This window comes from Choloepus didactylus, chromosome X, assembly GCF_015220235.1.
Source record: "Choloepus didactylus isolate mChoDid1 chromosome X, mChoDid1.pri, whole genome shotgun sequence".
In the NCBI taxonomy this organism is placed as follows: Eukaryota; Metazoa; Chordata; class Mammalia; order Pilosa; family Megalonychidae; genus Choloepus; species Choloepus didactylus.
Genome location: NC_051334.1, coordinates 29748105 through 29765641, shown reverse-complemented (window position 1 = coordinate 29765641; position 17537 = coordinate 29748105). Strand labels below are relative to the sequence as shown.

At 36.9% G+C, this 17537-nt stretch overlaps 1 protein-coding gene across 8 annotated transcripts in view; it reads left to right on the top strand.

Moving 5' to 3' along the window:
- TASL (TLR adaptor interacting with endolysosomal SLC15A4) overlaps positions 1 to 17537 on the top strand; it is a 301857-nt gene that overhangs the window by 118566 nt on the left and 165754 nt on the right. Inside the window, exons 1-2 of one of the 8 annotated variants that reach the window (XR_005214476.1) lie at positions 3862 to 4533; positions 5367 to 5487. The exons of 5 other annotated variants lie outside the window; for them this stretch is intronic. The gene's annotated coding sequence lies outside the window, so the exon portion shown is untranslated. Of the gene's footprint in view, positions 1 to 3861; positions 4534 to 5366; positions 5488 to 17537 lie in introns of those variants that run through there. 2 more of the 8 variants (XM_037820994.1, XM_037820990.1) reach the window with 2 other exon arrangements.

Below are 17537 nucleotides of genomic sequence, written 5' to 3'. Positions count from 1 at the left end.
CTCTAAACCTTCCCTTTCAACCACAATCACCCACATAATTCAGACACTAGGGCTTTTTTTGCCCACTTTCTTAGGGGCACAAATCAAATTCAGTAGTAAACTACTCTGACTTGGCAGGCATTGGTGACTAATTGTAGAGATCAGGGATAAGGTAGAATTAGAGATAACTTCAAGGTCCTGAGCTTGGGTAAGCTATAAAGAGAAATAAGGATGTGAATTTGGGGGCCCAAAGATAAAAGACTTGGCCTTATTTGTGTGGAGTTGTCAAGTGTCCACAAATGATCTGGAGATCATAAGAGAGAGGCCTCAGGACTGGAGATCCAGATATACTGATCATTCAAAGAAAGATGATGGAAGGAATGGCAAGTGATGAATTCACCAAGATAAGATACTGAAATAAAGACCAAGAATTTCAGTTCTAGTAAATAGAAAGTTGATGGAAAACCAATGAAAAGTATTAGAAAGGAGAAAGTGGGTGAGGTAGGAGAAAAATTAGCATTTGCAGTGACACAAAAATCAACTGGGATGATGGTGGGGAAACCTTTCTAAAGGAGGGGCTGCATCAATAAAGAACTGGTTAAATACATTATTATTGGAACATCCATACCCTGGAAGACTTATGTAGTTATTAAAAAAGATGAGGTCAATCTGCATGCACTGACATAGAAAAATTTATATACTCTATTATTAAGTAAAAAAGATAAGGGACAGAATAGCATATGTGTACTATGCTATCTTTTGTATACAAAAGAAGATATATGTAATCTTTGGATTGATACCCAAGAAACTGACAATAGTTGTTGCCTCTGGGGAGAGGACCTGGAGACTGGGGTTCAGGAAAAGGAGGAAGATTTAATTTTCACTGTATATCATTTTGTACCATTTAGAGTTTTTGCCAGGTATGTGAATTTTTTTAAACAAACTATTAAAAAAAAACAAGGACTAGGAAACAGTGTCAAATACTGTAGAAATGTCAAATAGGATATAGACTGAGATAAAGTCCATTAAACTCGATGATTAAGAGGCTTTAGTAATTTTGAAAAAGTAGGACCCGTTATGTCATTTGAATATTGAGAGAGACAACTATTGTAAGTGGCTGGAGAGGATATTTTAGAAAGACAGAGAACTTGCCTGAGATAGTTGAGGTTTGATGGAATATTTGTGAACTGATCAATTGTGTCTGTATGTGTGTGTGTGTCCTTCTCCGGTTATGGAAACATAGGCAATAATGGGTTATTATCTTGGATTAGAAATTGGCAAGTAGGGTGTGGCAGAAAGACATACTGTTTAGGAATTTGAGAGTGCTAGTAAGAGCACTTTGAAGTGAATAAAGGGTGGACAGGTTGGAGGAAATCTGGAGGGAACTAGGGGTGAGTAGGTGTGCCCGTTTGAATGTACTGTGTCCCCCAAATGCCATTATCTTTGTGGTCTTGTGGGACAGACGTTTTGGTGTTGGTTGGATTTGCTTGGAGTGTGCCCCACCCAGCTGTGGGAGATGATTCTGATGAGATGTTCCCATGGAGGCGTGGCCCCGCCCATTCAGGGTGGGCCTTGATGGGTGGAGCTATATAAATGAGCTGACTCAGAGAGAGGGAACTAACTGAGTGCAGCTGGGAGTGATGTTTTGAAGAGGAGCAAGCTTGCTAGAGAGGAACGTCCTGGGAGAAAGCCGTTTTGAGTTCGGAGCTTTGGAGCAGACGCCGGCTGCCTTCCCAGCTAGCAGAGGTTTTCCGGACGCCGTTGGCCATCCTCCGGTGAAGGTGCCCGGTTGCTGATGTGTTGCCTTGGACACTTTATGGCCTTGAGACTGTAACTGTGTAGCGAAATAAACCCCCATTTTATAAAAGCCAATCCATCTCTGGTGTTTTGCATTCTGCAGCATTAGCAAACTAGGACAGTAGGTGTGGATGACATCATGAGGGAAATAGCTTGGTGGAGGGCTTTGCACCAGAAGTAATGGAGTAACAAGATTAAGATCCATTTAGTGGCACAGAAATCAGGGCAATAGCTCTTTACCTACCATTCAGCAGATTGTTAGAAAAATTTTATTATAAGATTTTAACTACAAAGGATACTTACTCTATGATAGTCAGCACAGAGAAAGCAGTTTAAAGTTTAAAGCTGTGTCATAAGCTCAGGTTTTAGCAAAAGAGAAACGGTAGATGCCAACTTCTTGATTACAAAAAAAATTTTCTGCAAAATGTGATTTTCATAAACTGGGTAAGTTGAGAGACAAAATCAAGATTAAATATAATAAAAAGTCTGCATGGGAAAGCCATAAGGACCACACTCCCCTTTGTCTAGTTTATGGATGGATGAGTAGAAAAATGGGGGAAGGAAACAAACAAACAAACAAACAAAGGCACCCAGTGTTCTTTTTTACTTTAATTGCTCTTTTTCACTTTAATTATTATTCTTGTTATTTTTGTGTGTGTGGTAATGAAGGTGTCAGGGATTGATTTTGGTGATGAATGCACAACTATGTAATGGTACTGTGAACAATCAAATGTACAATTTGTTTTGTATGACTGCATAGTATGTGAATATATCTCAATAAAATGAATATTAAAAAAAGTCTGCATATTTTACTTGAATAAAATAATAAATGTAACTTAATCCAACTTAGAGCAGATGGAATCACTCCATAATGATTATAGCACAGCACTGCCCAGTGAGTTCTTTGGGAACTGCCAGAGAATTGGTCTGGAGGGAGGTAGGACCCATTCTAGCATATCCTCAGTATATCTGGTTGTGACTGACTCTATACTAGAATGAAATAAAACAATGTTTGGCCCTGAAGGTGCTACAATCTCTGGATCACAGCTATGTCCTTCATAGGCTATAAGAACCTGGAAACATCCATGGACCTGATGTTAGAGGATTACAGTGCAACTGAACTGCCCCTGGGGCAGTGAGTCTATTAGTTTCTGGTGGTGACAGGTCAAGTTAGACTCAGGACTAGTAGTGTTACTGTCCATGTTATGGCTCAGATGTGGGAACCTGCCTTTTCAATTGGACTTAAGTAATGTTCCCTGAAGTAATGCATAAAATCACGAAAGGCACTTGAACAGAAATGAAAATGCTAGTACACCTTTAAAGATTTCTACAAGTCATAGATCAAAGGTAAACAAAACAAACTCATTAAGTGGAAATGTTCACATAGTCAAGGCTTGGAACTCAGCTTTGTTCAGAGTTGGGTAGAGAAGGACAATGGAAGGTGTTACCATTTGGGCAGATTTTGAATAACCCTAAACATTTTTCTGCTTTGGGGCTAGAAGAACTGACCCATTTATGGGTAGACTTGCCCATCCTCCAGGAAAGACAGATAATAATGCATTTGGGCTATAAAATTAAATAGGACTTAAAAATACTAGTTTAAAAAATGAAAATGTAATATGTACACATAGTAGAAATTTCAGAAGGGTGTAAAGTGAAAAATAAATCTCCTTTTTAAAAGGCAATTACCGTTTCTATTTTCTTGTGTATCCCTATAGAAATATTCTATGCATAAGCAAGCATACCTACATATATGTATTCCTTTAAAAATACAAATTGGAGCATATTATATGTTCTTGATGAACAATGTATCTTGATCTTTTCCTATCATAATATATGAAATCACTTCACTCTAATAACTCCATAGTATTCTACAGTAGGGATATGTTCTCATTTATTTAACCAATATCCTATTTCTGGATATTTTTTCTCCAGTTGTTTACCATCTTAAACAATGCTGCATTAAGTATCTTTTCACATATGTCTTTGTGACAAGCACAAATATATCACCAGGATAAATTCATAGAAATGGAATTGTTGGGTCAAAAGGTATGAATATTTAAAATTTTCACAGATACTGGGAAAATGCCCTCTAAAGATGTTTACATTCTCACCAATAATATAGGAGAATGCCTGTTTCTCCGCAACGTTGCCCACACTCTATTATCGATACTTTATCTTTGTTAATCTGATTGAGAAAACTTTCCATTTTCATTTAAAAAAAATTATGAGTATGATTGAAAACTAATACTTCTTAAAAATTGTAGATTAGTGATGAAACTGAGAATTTTCTATAGTCATATATGACTTTCGCTCACTTTTGGGAGAAGGGTCCCAGAGAGTTTATTGTTTCAGGAGTAAAATTAATAATGTTGATAGGGTCCTTAGATAATGTGTTGCAATAAACTATTTTAACAAGAGACAGTTTCATAGATAGGTTTCATTTTTTAAAAAAGGGGAAGAAACACCATTCTGCGGCTCGATGTGAGTTTGTCGGTTATTACACCCTCTCCGGGACTTCCCACTGCTTTGTTAGCACAAATCAGACTTGAGGAAAACCAACTCTTTTTTTTTCCCATAGTATCAGTTATAAACAGAATAACAATGCAAAGAGCAGCTTAGTTTCTCAGTATTATCAGTGAAAGGTAGACTCAACAAAAGCTCGCAAATATTTCTGGAAAGAGCACAGGCTGACTTGCCATTTGCATATGGTCAATTGCTGTGTTTCTGCGCAGAGGACCAGGTTAATTACTGAAGGTAAGAATATGGAGGCAATAGTTTCTATAGCTCTGCTAACATTTTCTGTAATTTCTTTTCTCACATTTTCTTAGCCATTTATTACTGGAACTCAGAGCCAATCTTATGATGTCTAAAATGATTTTCTAGCTTACCGACTCAGAGGTGAGAGGGTACTAAGAAAGCATTCAGTGGAGTTGTATGATAAAAAGAAATTAAGCCAAACCAAACCCTCCCTTCTCTTACCTATTAAGTTCACATTTTGGACATTTCTGAAGCATCTTTTTTATTAAAAATTTTTAAAGCATCTTTTTTAAGGCATTGTTTTTACCTGAACTTTGAACCAGGTCTTATCAAGTATATGTTATATAATTTATTCAGTTCTTTATCACTAAATGGTGCACAGTTTTTAATTGTGCTGAGTTTTTAAAAGAAGGTCTAAAATCTTAAGCAGAATTTTGCTAGGACAACACTACACAAGTCTTAGATTCAATTACAGTGAAAGAGTTTTAGAGATGATACAGTCACGTTAAATTCCAATTGGGTTTGACTCTGAATTATTCAGTTTAGTGAGTTTGTGGTAAGTGTTTTCTATGTGGCAGGACATATCCAAAGTGAATGTGATCTATAGCAATGATGCTTTTTGAATTGTTACCTGGATGAGTTGAGGAAAGCCTACCTATTGGAATTAAAGATAGTGCATGCAAGGATGGGCTTTTGAATTATCATTAGACCTGCTCAGTTATTTTCTTGTGTGTGTGTGTGTGTGTGTGTGTGTGTGTATCTGTGCTTGTATATAGACTTGGTTTAGTACAAATGTTCATGTTGATATTTTTATAACATTTCTTGTATAGATCAATGTGAGAAGATTGTATTTCTGAGCTTGAGATGCCTCTCGTAGAAGTGAAGAGTATTTGAAACCTGAGTTACACAACATTCCTATGATAATAATGGTAATTTTGTGAATATACAAAGGTAGGGCACCAATTCTGTTATCTCAAACAAAGCAATGTTTTAAATAGTTATATCAACTCACTGAAACATTTCCAGTCTCATACATATAAATATCTTAGATATACAAGATATCATCCCTCTTGGCTCTTAACAAACATAGAATGTAAATGTGTCTTCATTAACTATTAAGGTTGTAGTAACTACCCCCCCCAATATCTATGTTGAAATATTTCAAGCCTATGTAAAAATGAAAAGACTATACAATGAGCACCTTATTTCTACCATGTAGATTAACCAGTTGTTAACATTTTGCCACATTTACAGACATACACTCTATCTCTCCCTCTCTTTCTTTCTCTCTCACACACACGCATACACACATACAGAGACCACCCCCCCCCAGATTGTTTGAGAGTATATAGTAGTTGACTTTATGTTGTATAGATGTTTTCACAATTTTAAAAAAAAAGGGCAACTATAGAGACAGTGAGAATTAAATGCAATACATGATCCTGGACTGGACCTAATAATGGAGGAGAAAAGGCCCAACTACTTCAGTATGTATTGCTTAAGAATAAGTGCAATCTTCTGCATAATTATAATACATTTATTAACACCAAGGGAATTGAACATCAGTACAATACTATTACTATATATGATCCATATTCAGATTTCCCCAATTATCCACATGTCTTAGAGCCTTTTTTTATTTTAAATTCAAATTCAAGATCCAATCAAGGATCTTGGATTGCATTTAGTTGTCCTGCCTATTACCATTAACATTTATGATGTTGAATTACTCAGCGTAATTTGACACAAAATGAGAGCACTAGAAAAATAAGAAGCATGATCATAATGTTTAATTTTTCAATTTGTGAGATGCCAAGAAAGGATATGTGGGGAGATGGGAAAGTCCTGCTAATGATTGTTGGTGAGGGCAGTGCAACATTGTGACTGTGATTGATCCCACTGAATGGCATGCTTGAGAGTAGTTGAGATGGGAGTTTATGTTGTATAGATGTTTTCACAATTAAAAAAAAAGGGCAACTATAGAGACAGTGACAATTAAATGCAATACATGATCCTGGACTGGACCTAATAATGGAGGAGAAAGGACCCAAAAAGATATTATAAGAGCATAAGAAAAACTTGGAATATAGACTGTAAGCTTCATATCAATGTTCTATTTCTTGAACTTGGTAACTGCACTTAAGGTGGTTACATAAGTGAATATCATTGTTCTTAGGAAATGTACATGGAAATATTAAGTGTTCAAGGAGCATGATGTTTACAACCTGCTCTCAAATTTTAGAAAATAAGCCAACAGACAGGTGATAGATAGATAGATAGATAGATAGATAGGTAGATAGATAGGTAGATAGATAGGGCAAATGTGGCAAAGTATTAAAAGTTGGTGGGTCTGGGTACTTGGTGGGTATGTTGGAGTTCTCTGCATGGGTTTGTGTTATTTTTGCAAATTTCCTGTATGTTTGAAATTATTTCAAGATAAAAGGTTTAAGAATGAAAAAATAGGATACCAATAGACATCCAAACTATGACAAAATACATTTACTAATATTTCTGCACCAAAATTTACATGTTTTGAAATAAGGAAATCCGTATATCCAGACAATGCCCTTGGAGGTAGCTATTGCCATTAGTCATAAGGATCTAAGCAGAACCACATAGAAAATTATTTACTTACTCAGTGATGTCATTATAGAAACAGAGCCCTTTCAAAAAATGATTATTTTATCTTAACCATCAAGTTAGGCTTTCACAAATTAATTCATTAATTAAGATAGATTTCATATTTGATAGAAGAGCAGATAATCCCAAATTATATATTATATATTAACAGGGATTAAAATAAGGATGAGTAATACTTTAGAGCATCTGTCAATAAATGCTGTAAGAGATGAGATAATAGATGGAATATAATCTAAGGTATGTGATTGAGTGAATGGTTATTTCCAGCTTTAAAGAACATGTTTTTTTTTAAATGCGATTTTATTGAGATATACTCACATACCATATAATCCATCCAAAGTATACAATCAGTGATTCACAGTATCATCATATAGTTGTACATTCATCACCACAATTAATTTTAGAACATTTTCATTACTCCAAAATAAAGAAAAAAATTTATAAAAAAAGAAATAAAAATGAACACCCAAACCATCCTATACCCCTTACCCCACCCCCCCATTATTTATATATTTTTGTCTTTGGTTACTCATCTGCCCATTTACTTGGTAAAGGGAGTGCCAATCACCAGGTTTTTACTATCACATGGTTACATGATAAAAGCTATATAGTTATACAATTATCATCAGGAATCAAGTCTTCTGGATTACTGTTCAACAGACTCAGGTATTTACTTCTAGCTATTCAAATACACTAGAAACTAAAAAGGAATATCTATGTAATGTGTAAGAATAACCTCCAGATTGACCTCTTGACTCCACTTGAAATCTCTTAGCCACTGAAGCTTTATTTTGTTTCATTACTTTTTCCCCTTTTGGTCAAAATGGCATTCTCAATCCCATGATTCCAGGGCCAGGCTCATCCCTGGGAGTCCTGTCCTTCATAGTCAGGGAGATTTACATCCCTGGGAGTCATGTCCCATGGAAGGGGGGAGAAGAACATGTATTTTTAAAGATAAAAGTAAGGAAACTGCAGATGCTATTTTAGACAGGGAGATCCTTCCTAAATAAACCCCTTAATTTGGGTAAAATTCTTGTTTCATTCATTGAAAAAAAAATTAAAGCCTTTAATATAGATGTGGTTAATTATCATAACTAGATTATGAACAGAATAATATTCAAGTATTTCAAAACTTCAGTGGTTTATTTGTAAGCGCTAAGAATCAATAAGGTCTTAAATGACATTTAGATTAGAATGATGGGATCTAGAATTTAGATCATAGGGGAAATAGAGAGGTGAAGAGATGAAAAGGAGGGTTGTAAAAATTTGGAAGTATTAAAAATAACATCCCTGATATATCACCAACATATAATCTTAACAAGACAGTTTGCGTCACCCTCAAATTTAAGGCATAAACTTGCTCATCTGTTTGTCAAATTAAATAAAAACACCAATAATGATGTGTTGGAAAATGTCATTGGAAACAATCTCAAGCATTGCTGTTGAGACAACAAATTGGTCCTAGCTATTTGCAAGGCAATTTGGCAATAGCCATGATCTTGTAATTCTGCTTCTCCAAATCTGGCCTAAGGAAACATTTATGGAGGCATATACAATGCTTACACACAGTGAAAAAGTGAGAAAAACCTCAGTGTCTGTAATGAGAAATGATTTACTAAAATAAAATATTCCTATATATGTAATATTTCATAACTGTTAAAAGGTAGATCTGTATAAGCAAACATGCTGCTTGGTGAGAGCCAAACTGCGCCCCAAGTAGTTAGGCCCAAGATCCTTTATGAGACAGTAAACAGCTTTTTCCTGTCTTTATTTCCATGAGGTCACCTCCTGTGATGCCAGGAGGCAGCTCCAACCCATCAGCTCCATTTGTGTGTAGCTGCCGCTGGTGTCTTCTTTGCACCCCTGTCTTCATCCAGCCTTTCAGAAATCTTAATTTGCATGGGCCCAAAATGTCCTTCCAGATGCAGAAACTCTTCTGCCACCTTATCATCCCAAATCCCCCCACTTCTCACCAATCCCCAGTCTTCTCACTTTCCTTATGTTATTGCCTGCTACTCCTTCATTCCAAGGACTGGTCCAATGATTTATTTAATGTTTAAGTTAGCAAGTGGTTTTTGCTGAAGTTTCATGTAGTCCTGATATATACTTTGGGGTGGGGGAGAGAATAACCTAGAATCCCCTTCTAATTTAGGAATAAGAATTCTGGATAGATGGTGGGGACAGATGTTGGACATGGAACTAGGGCTCTCAGAACAGAAGAAAAATATACAAATGCCTAAGATGGGCATGGTGTTTTGGGGAACTGGGAGGAGTTCAGCATGACGAGGGTTCCAGGTCCTATGGGAACAGACAGAGATGAGGATGAGAAGGCAGGAAAGGACCACACATCATGAGGGCCTAAGGCAAATGGACTTTTTCCTGGAGGCAGTGGGGAGCTGTTTATATCTAAACAGGGCATCAAAAATATTATAGTCATATACCTTTGGAGAGTGGTTGGAGAGGAGCAGGCCAGAAAGGTTAAAAGGCAGTTGTAAAATTAGGGATGAGATGATGCCAGGCTCTAGCAGTGGAAATGGTTAAGGAAAATTTTCATATGATTAGACTCAGATTTCAATTATTTTCAGTTACAAAGCCAGAGGATAAAGTATTTGTATTCCTCGGAGACATATGAGCATTGATGTACAATTGGGATATGCTTGTGGCCCTCTGGGATGCCCCTCTAGGGTGGGTGCTGGCTGTCCTCCTCAGAACGTTTTCTGTAATCCACCTTCCTTCCTTCTTTCCTTTGTTCGGCAAGTACTGCTATTGTTAAATGGAGTCAAGGCTGATACCCTTTCTCTAGAAGAACTAATTGCTTGTTTTCATGACTGTGTGATATTAACTGTACTCCACTGTGCCGTAGTGTGATGTGTTATCAAGAACAGAGCACTCTTTGGAGTTTGTAAACTTGGGCTCGAGTCTTGCCTCTAGTACTTAGTAGCTCTGGGAACTTGTGAAGGCTATTTATTTGTCATATCTGAATCTTGGTGTAATCATTTGGAAAATACAGATTATGAGAATACATAATGTTCAGCATTGTTGAAATACTAGGAGTAATGAATGGAAAGCACCTGACACACAATTGCTTTTATTATTATGTTGTATCCAACTCATTGCATCTGCTTTTTTAAAATTCAATTTTATTGAGATATCGTCACATACCATACAATCATCCAAAGTGTACCATCAGTTGTTCGCAGTACCATCATATAGTTGTGCATTCATCACCACAATCAATTTTTGAACATTTTCATTACTCCAAAAAAATAGAAATAAGAATAAAAATACAAGTAAAAAACAACATCCAAATCACCCCCCCCAACCTATTTTTCATTTAGTTTTTTGTCCCCATTTTTCTACTCATCCATCCATACACTGGATAAAGGGAGTGTAATCCACAAGGTTTTCACAATCACACTGTTACCTCTTGTAAGCTACATTGTTATACAATCGTTTTCAAGAGTCCAGACTACTGGGTTGGAGTTTGGTAGTTTCAGGTATTTACTTCTAGCTATTCCAATGCATTAAAACCTAAGAGGTGTTATCTATATAGTGCATAAGAATGTCCACCAGAGTGACCTCTCAACTCCATTTGAAATCTCTCAGCCACTGAAAGTATTTCATCTCATTTTGCATCCCCCTTTTGATCAAGAAGATTTTCTCAATCCCATGATGCGGGGTCCAGATTCATCCCCGGGAGTTATATCCTGTGTTGCCAGGGAGATTTACACCCCTGGGGGTCAGATTGCATCTGCTTTTTGACTTAGGTCAGGAGTCAGCCAGCCACAACCCTTGAGCCAAATCGGCCTGCCTCCTGTTTTATGAAATAAAGTTTTATTGGAACAGAGTCATGCTCATCCATTTTTACATATTGCCTATGGCTGCTTTTGTGCTACAGTGGCAGAGTCGAGTAGTTGTGACAGAGACCGTATGACCTGCAAAACCCAAATATTTATTATCTGGCCCTTTATAGAAAATGTTTGCTGCCTCCTAACTTAGGCTTTTCCAAATGCTCTCATAAAGTTCTTCCCCCTTTAGGTTTTTTCTTTGACTCCCTGTTTGTGTTGTTTGGGTGTAAAGTAAAAGTGCATCTATATACAAAAGTTATAACAACAGTTTTCTGGGAAACTATGTAAATGCTAGACTAGAAGGAAGAAATTTTATTGCAATTTCTTCTGAAATCCAAGTAAATGATTTACAAGGTGCTGCACTGTCAGCCCTTATTTCTAAGTTGTGAATTTGCACATAGGTTAATTTTGGTATTCCCCTGTCTGGTAATGATTAATGCAGGCTAAATTTGCTTAGAACATCTCATCTGCAAATGTCCTTGACTATCTTTTCCTTCACACTAAGCCAGTCATGGAGAAATCTAAATATATATAGCTTATCTATTATGAGAAACAAATTCATGTGATAAAATGTCTTTGAACAATTGAAGTAATTCATAAGTTTAAGTTTTAGCGTCGCAGGTGAGAAGTCTAAGAAATATGTTAACATTTGTTTGAAGTATATGTTTTATAATACCTTTGACGAAATAGTGATGCCTTATAAGAATTTTACAGATAATCACTGAGAATTAAGAAAAAATACCAACAATTAATTTAAAAAAACCCAAATAATTGTTCTCTGTTTCTCTGTTTAAAAATTTTAACATGCCATCATGTGATGCACTGTTTTTATTCTAATTGTACATTAAAGGGTTGTCATGAGGATTAAATGCATTAATGTACAGATAATTTTTGTTTAGAACTTTTATGTATTATTTTACTCTCCGTGAAGCTTTAGTGATCTTTCAAAAGCTGCCTTAGTGTGCTCTCTGCTGCCCTCTGCTGCTCATTTACATAAACCAATTTCGATTCTGAATAATACTCAATCTATAAACTCACGCAATATTAAAATTTGAGGGGACTCTACAGATATTTTAATCCCACATTCTCAATTTCTAGATGAGAAGTTGAGTCTTCGAGAGGTTAACTGACATGTGAACGTGGGCTCTGATTTCAGACTGTTGGAGTTTGAATGCCTGGTTGGCTTTGGACACATTACTCAATTTTGTCATTTGTAAAATGAGCATAATGATAGTACCTACATCTTAGAATCTTTGTGAGAATCATTTAAGTTACTACATAAAAGTGTTTGGGATGTGGCTAGTACTACATCAATGTTATCTGTTATTGTAAACTTGTTACTAACTTGACTAAAGCCACTAGCTAGTGACAAGGTCAGAACTAAAACTCTAGTCTCTTAACTACTAGTCTCTTACTAGTTTAAGATTTTTATTTTTGCATTATTGACTCTGGCATTGTAATTAAATTTTACATTCAAATTTTTTATATTCACAATTTTCCATTAAATTTTGTGCATTTAAAAAATGTAACCTCTTCAATACATTTGAATCTCTTGTAGTCTTGTTATGTGATATCACAGCCCTTGTTGCCTCTCATTGGTTAGTCTCTCATCTGGTTAGCCTTCCTTGTACTGCTTAAGCCAGGCTCCCCACAGAAGTTACTACAAACTCTTGTAGGCTCCCCAGGCCCCCAGTAAAAACTCCCACTGCCACACTTGGGAGATGATTTCACTGCTGACTTCCAGTCACTTCTCTAATGAGGTCCTGGTCTGAATCTCTGACAGTTGGACATTTGCACCGGGAGAGTCTGCCTCATGTGAACCTCAAGAGGAACTACACTAAACTCCTCAGTCCCCTTCCTGGCTCCGCCTCCTGATTTTCCTATTTTGGTCAATGCTAGCTCCATTTTCCCACATCCCCAGACTCAGAGTTACTTTTTGCTCCTCTCTCTCCCTCACTTCCATGTCCAGGATACTTGGTCTCTCAAATTAATTCCTTCTCTTCCTTTTCTGCTTCTTCCTTGGTTCCTTCCCCTATCACTTCGGCAGCCTGTTAATGTGGGTCCCTAACTCCAGTTTCTCCCTGTTGAAATTCATCTTGCTCTTTACTGATAGATTACGTTGTGCCCTGAATTTGCTCAGTTATCTTCAAGAGCTTTGTATTGCCTGTAGGGGAAATCAAATGTCCTCAAACTTTCATGTTCCAACTCACCTCTTTGCCCTTATCTCCCACTCCTCCCTTGCAGGAAACCCTTTCCTTTCCTTTTCTTTCCTACTTCTAAACACGAGGACACACCTTCTGCTTTCCTGTCATTGGCTCTACTACTTTACTGGACCTTGCACACCAGAATGGTAGGGTTCATATTCTACCAGAATTAAGGTACCAACAAACCTCCCAATAGATGGCAAGAAGGGCAAAGGGACCATTATTCAAAACTAAGTCCTAACCTCTTTCATTTTTGTGAAGGAGTGGAGATTATCTGGAGGACTTATAAACATCATAAGCATAAAATGAAACAAGAATCCATTAGGGCTGAATAAGGAGGATTTGGGATATGTCTGAATGGGAACAAGGGATAATAGATGGTGATTCTGCAAATTGTGACATTTCAGTAAAGGCTCTTAGATGACCATGATTTGGAGAAATAACACTGCATCCTACCTAGGCTGATGTCTGTTAGTGGCCCACACAAGAATGAAAACACACACCTCTTCGATTTTGTTTACCTTCTCTCCTCTCTCTGCAAATCTTTCCCCCGTTCTCATTGCCTGTTCAAATCCTTCCTATTCTTTAGGGTCAGCTAAAGGTTTACCTTTTGCACAGTGATCTTTCTCTCTTTCTTCTTCACACTTAGAATATTCAATATCTTTAACCATAAATTCAACTGTGCAGGAAATGCCATCTTTTTTCTCCTCTCAGCTACTTTAAAACATCTACTTTTAGTTTTTGTTTTAATTAAAACATTTTTAAATCAAAGTTATATACTCACATTGTTTGGGTCAAATCATTTTAAGAAGTTTGTTATGATAAAGAGCAGTCCCCTGCACTCATTCTCCAGAAGCAACTGTTTTTACCTCCTTTAACTGATTATTTGGTATTTACTACCATTTCTTTAAATAGCATACTTGTATTGCAACTTCTGTATTTTTCAGTTTTTGGCATTATTTATTGACTTGTAACCACAACGATGAGGATTTAGTTCTCTTTCCTCTTCTGGCTTCCACCAAGTCCCCTTCCTCTCAGTGTATGGAGTGACCACCTAGTCTAGAAACACAGACAAATACACCAGATGATTTTTATTGGTATTGCAATCCTGCACATGATAAAATACTATTATCTATGTTTCCTGACTTTATGGTTACCCTGTAGTTATATTTTAAATTTGGTAAGATCAATTTTCAATGCTTTATATATTTTTATGAATATATGGAAGCCATTTACAATTCAGCCAGGTAGTAAACCACAAGTTTCTTTCCCTGCACAAGGTTTTTTTTTTTACTATTAATTGGAGTGTATAATTCTCTAGATCTGTGCTGTCCAGTATGATAGATACAAGCCACACTTGGCTGTTTAAATTTAAATTAATTTTTAGGTGAAATAAATGAAAAATTCAGTTATACTAGCCACATTCTAAGTGCTCACTAATTACATGTTGCTATTGCCTATCATACTGGACATCACAGATACAGAACATTTCCTTCATTGCAGAAAGTTCTATTGGACAGCACTTTTGTCACTTCAAAGACGTCCTAAGAGACCATAGTATTAAAACAAAGTCTCTTCAAAAAATTTTCCTTGAACCATTCATGCAGGCATTCTAGACTGATCCAAATAAAAACAGAAAAAATATAAAGGAAATTCTATATATTTCAAAATAGTGAAACAAAGCATCTCAAATAAGGGGCTCACCCCCATTTCATTACCAAATATCTGAAATTTATTCTCTGCATTCACCATCTTTTTTTTTTTTTTTTTAATCATCATTTTATTGAGATATATTCACATACCACGCAGTCATACAAAACAAATTGTACTTTCGATTGTTTACAGTACCATTACATAGTTGTACATTCATCACCTAAATCAATCCCTGACACCTTCATTAGCACACACACAAAAATAACAAGAATAATAATTAGAGTGAAAAAGAGCAATTGAAGTAAAAAAGAACACTGGGTACCTTTGTCTGTTTGTTCCCTTCCCCTACTTTTCTACACATCCATCCATAAACTAGACAAAGTGGAGTGTGGTCCTTATGGCTTTCCCAATCCCACTGTCACCCCTCATAAGCTACATTTTTATACAACTGTCTTCGAGATTCATGGGTTCTGGGTTGTAGTTTAATAGTTTCAGGTATCCACCACCAGCTACCCCAATTCTTTAGAACCTAAAAAAGGTTGTCTAAAGTGTGCGTAAGAGTGCCCACCAGAGTGATCTCTCGGCTCGTTTTGGAATCTCTCTGCCACTGAAGCTTATTTCATTTCCTTTCACATCCCCATTTTGGTCAAGAAGATGTTCTCCATCCCACGATGCCGGGTCTACATTCCTCCCCGGGAGTCATATTCCACGTTGCCAGGGAGATTCACTTCCCTGGGTGTCTGATCCCACGTAGGGGGGAGGGCAGTGATTTCACCTTTCAAGTTGGCTTAGCCAGAGAGAGAGGGCCACATCTGAGCAACAAAGAGGCATTCAGGAGGAGACTCTTAGGCACAAATACAGGGAGGCCTAGCCTCTCCTTTGCAGCAACCGTCTTCCCAAGGGTAAAACTTATGGTAGAGGGCTCAACCCATCAAACCACCAGTCCCCTATGTCTGTGGTCATGTTAGCAACCATGGAGGTGGGGTAGGCGAATACCCCTGCATTCTCCACAGGCTCCTCAAGGGGGCACTACATCTTTTTTTTTTTTCCTTGTTTTTTTCTTTTCTTTCTTTTTTTTTTTTTTTAACTTTCCCTTCTTTTTTAAATCAACTGTATGAAAAAAAAAGTTAAAAAGAAAACAAACATACAATAAAAGAACATTTCAAAGAGACCATAACAAGGGAGTAAGAAAAAGACAACTAACCTAAGATAACTGCTTAACTTCCAACATGTTCCTACTTTACCCCAAGAAAGTTACATAATATAGCAACATTTCAGTGAACTTGTTCCTACTACATCCATCAGAAATTAACAGACCATAGTCATTTCTGGGCATCCCCAGAACGTTAAATAGCTTATCTGTTCTTCTTGGATTATTGTTCCCCCTTCCTTAATTGCTCTCTACTGCTAGTTCCCCTACATTCTACATTATAAACCATTTGTTTTACATTTTTCAAAGTTCACATTAGTGGTAGCATATAATATTTCTCTTTTTGTGCCTGGCTTATTTCGCTCAGCATTATGTCTTCAAGGTTCATCCATGTTGTCATATGTTTCACCAGATCGTTCCTTCTTACTGCCGCGTAGTATTCCATCGTGTGTATATACCACATTTTATTTATCCACTCATCTGTTGAAGGACATTTGGGTTGTTTCCATCTCTTGGCAATTGTGAATAATGCTGCTATGAACATTGGAGTGCAGATATCTGTTCGTGTCACTGCTTTCCGATCTTCCGGGTATATACCGAGAAGTGCAATCGCTGGATCGAATGGTAGCTCTATATCTAGTTTTCTAAGGAACTGCCAGACTGACTTCCAGAGTGGCTGAACCATTATACAGTCCCACCAACAATGAATAAGAGTTCCAATTTCTCCACATCCCCTCCAGCATTTGTAGTTTCCTGTTTGTTTAATGGCAGCCATTCTAACCGGTGTTAGATGGTATCTCATTGTGGTCTTAATTTGCATCTCTCTAATAGCTAGTGAAGCTGAACATTTTTTTCATGTGTTTCTTGGCCATTTGTATTTCCTCTTCAGAGAACTGTCTTTTCATATCTTTTGCCCATTTTATAATTGGGCTGTCTGTACTATTGTCATTGAGTTGTAGGATTTCTTTGTATATGCAAGATATCAGTCTTTTGTCAGATACATGGTTTCCAAAAATTTTTTCCCATTGAGTTGGCTGCCTCTTTACCTTTTTGAGAAATTCCTTTGAGGTGCAGAAACTTCTAAGCTTGAGGAGTTCCCATTTATCTATTTTCTCTTTTGTTGCTTGTGCTTTGGGTGTAAAGTCTAGGAAGTGGCCTCCTAATACAAGGTCTTGAAGATGTTTTCCTACATTATCTTCTAGGAGTTTTATGGTACTTTCTTTTATATTGAGATCTTTGGTCCATTTTGAGTTAATTTTTGTGTAGGGGGTGAGGTAGGGGTCCTCTTTCATTCTTTTGGATATGGATATCCAACTCTCCCAGCCCCATTTGTTGAAAAGACCATTATGGCTCAGTTCGGTGACTTTGGGGGCCTTATCAAAGATCAGTCGGCCATAGATCTGAGGGTCTATCTCTGAATTCTCAATTCGATTCCATTGATCTATATGTCTATCTTTGTGCCAGTACCATGCTGTTTTGGCAACTGTGGCTTTATAATAAGCTTCA